Raw genomic sequence first — 3,429 nt, 5'->3', positions numbered from 1 at the left:
ATCTAGGGTAGTTCTGCTTCAGTGACCGTTCCCCTCATTATAGAAGCACTTAGTCTCGGTTTTGGTTCAACCTTGGGTTTCTTCACTAGAGCAGTAACTGATTTGCCGTCTCATGAAGTATCCCTTCTTTCCCTTGCCCTTCTTGAAACTAGTGGTTTGACCATCAACAATTGATGCTCCTACTTGATTTCTACTTTTGCAGTGTCAAACATCGCGAGTTGCTCAAGGATCATCATGTCTATCCCAGATATGTTATAGTTCATCACTAAGCTCTAATAGCTTGGTGGCAGTGACTATGGAGAACTATCACTATCTCATCTGGAAGATTAACTCCCACTTGATTCAAGCGATTGCAGTACTCAGACAATCTGAGCACATGCTCAACGAATGAGTTTTTCTCCCTTAGTTTGCAGGCTTAAGAAACTTGTCAGAGGTCTCATACCTCTTGACGTGGGCACTAGTCTGAAATTCCAATTTCAGTCTTTGGAACATCTCATATGTTCTGCGACATTTCAAAACGTCGCTGGTGCCACAATTCTAAACCGTTAGTATTATGTACTGAACTATCACGTAGTCATCAAAACGTGTATGTCAGATGTTTCCCAACATCTACATATGACGCTCGAGGTTCAACACACTGAGCGATGCATTGAGGACATAGCCCTTCTGTGCAGCAATGAGGACAATCCTCAGTTCACGAACTCAGTCCGCATAATTGCTACTGTCAACTCTCAACTAAATTTTCTCTAGGAACATATCTAAAACAGTAGAGCCAAAGAGTGAGCTACGACATAATTTGCAAAGACCTTTTGACTATGTTCATGATAACTAAGTTCATCTAATCAAATTATTAAATGAACTCCCACTTAGATATACATCCCTCTAGTCATCTAAGTGATACATGATCCGAGTCAACTAGGCCGTGTCCGATCATCACGTGCGACGGACTAGTCACCATCGGTGAACATCTTCATGTTGATCGTATCCACTATACGACTCATGTTCGACCTTTCGGTCTTCCATGTTCCGAGGCGATGTCTGTACATGCTAGGCTCGTCAAGTTAACCTAAGTGTATTGCTTGTGTAAATCTGGCTTACACCCATTGTATGCGAACATTAGAACCTATCACACCAGATAATCACGTGGTGCTTCGGAACAACGGACCTTAGCAACGGTTCACAGTTAGGGGGAACACTTTCTTGAAATTATTGCGAGGGATCATCTTATTTATGCTACCGTCCTTCCAAGCAAATAAGATGTAAACATGACAAACATCACATGCAAATCATAAAGTGACATGATATGGCCAATATCATCTTGCGCCTTTGATCTCCATCTTCGAGGCGCGGCATGAACACCATCGTCACTGGCATGACACCATGATCTCCATCATCATGATCTCCATCATCGTGTCTTCATGAAGTTGCCTCGCCAACTATTACTTCTACTACTATGGCTAACGGTTAGCGATAAACTAAAGTAATTACATGGCGTTTTCATTGACACGCAGGTCATAAATAAATTAAGACAACTCCTATGGCTCCTGCCGGTTGTCATACTCATCGACATGCAAGTCGTGATTCCTATTACAAGAACATGATCAATCTCATACATCACATATATCATTCATCACATCCTTTTGGCCATATCACATCACATAGCATACCCTCCAAAAACAAGTTAGACGTCCTCTAATTGTTGTTGCATGTTTTACGTGGCTGCTATGGGTTTCTAGCAAGAACGGTTTCTTACCTACGCAAAACCACAACGGTGATATGCCAATTGCTATTTACCCTTCATAAGGACCCTTTTCATCGAATCCGATCTGACTAAAGTGGGAGAGACAGACACCTTCCAGCCACCTTATGCATCAAGTGCATGTTAGTCGGTGGAACCAGTCTCACGTAAGCGTACGTGTAAGGTCGGTCGGGGCCGCTTCATCCCACAATGCTGCCGAATCAAGATAAGACTAGTAACGGCAAGCAAATTGAACAAATCATCGCCCACAACTACTTTGTGTTCTACTCGTGCATAGAAACTACGCATAGACCTAGTTCATGATGCCACTATTGAGGATCGTAGCAGAAATTTAAAATTTTCTACGCATCACCAAGATCAATCTATGGAGTAATCTAGCAACGAGGGGAAGGGGAGTGCATCTACATACCCTTGTAGATCGCTAAGCGGAAGTGTTGCAAGAACGCGGTTGGTGGAGTCGTACACGCAACGATTCAGATCGCGGTTGATTCCGATCTAAGCACCGAACAACAGCGCCTCCGCGTTCAACACACGTACAGCCCGGTGACGTCTCCCGCGCCTTGTTCCAGCAAGGAGAGAGGGAGAGGTTGGGGAATACTCCGTCCAGGAGCAGCACGACGACGTGGTGATGGTGGAGGAGTGCGGGACTCCAGCAGGGCTTCGCCAAGCACTACGAGAGACGAGGAAGGAGAGAGGTAGGGCTGCGCCAAGAGGGAGATCTCAATCATCTGTTGGGCAGCCCCATACCTCAAGTATATATAGGGGAAGGGGAGGGGCTGCACCCCCATCTAGGGTTCCATCCCTAGGGGTGGCCGCAGCCCCCAAAACCCATCTAGGGTGCGGCCAAGGGGGGAAGAGAGGGGGGCCCCCAAGGGTGGGCCTTATGGCCCATCTGGACCTAGGGTTTGCCCCCTTCCCACTCTCCATGCTCCTTGGGCCTTGGTGGGGGGCGCACCAGCCCACCTGGGGCTGGTCCCCTCCCACACATGGCCCACGCAGCCTTCTGGGGCTGGTGGCCCCACCTGGTGGACCCCTGGGACCCTCCCGGTGGTCCTGGTACGTTACCGATAGCACCCGAAACTTTTCCGGTGACCAAAACGGGACTTGCCATATATAAATCTTTACCGTCGGACCATTCCGGAACTCCTCGTGATGTCCAGGATCTCATATGGGACTTCGAACAACGTTCGATAACCACGTACATACTTTCCATATAACCCTAGCGTCATCGAACCTTAAGTGTGTAGACCCTACGGGCTCGGGAGTCATGCAGACATGGCCGAGACAACTCTCCGGTCAATAATCAACATCGGGATCTGGATACCCATGTTGGCTCCCACATGCTCCACGATGATCTCATCGGATGAACCACGATGTCAAGGATTCAATCAATCTCGTATACAATTCCCTTTGTCTATCGGTACGATACTTGCCCGAGATTCAATCGTGGTATCTCGATACCTCGTTCAATCTCGTTACCGGCAAGTCTCTTTACTCGTTCCGTAACACATCATCCTGTGATCAACTCCTTGGTCATTGTGCACATTATGATGATGTCCTACCGAGTGGACCCAGAGATACCTCTCCGCACTAGTAGAAAATAAAGCTTTAAAACCAGTTTGTAAGGGCCTTTAGTGCCGGTTCTGTAACCGACACTAAAGTGTGGGCAC

The sequence above is a fragment of the Triticum urartu genome, chromosome 7A (assembly GCF_056163025.1).
Source record: "Triticum urartu cultivar PI428250 chromosome 7A, HENAU_Tu73, whole genome shotgun sequence".
Lineage (NCBI taxonomy): Eukaryota > Viridiplantae > Streptophyta > Magnoliopsida > Poales > Poaceae > Triticum > Triticum urartu.
This window is presented reverse-complemented; position numbering follows the sequence as displayed.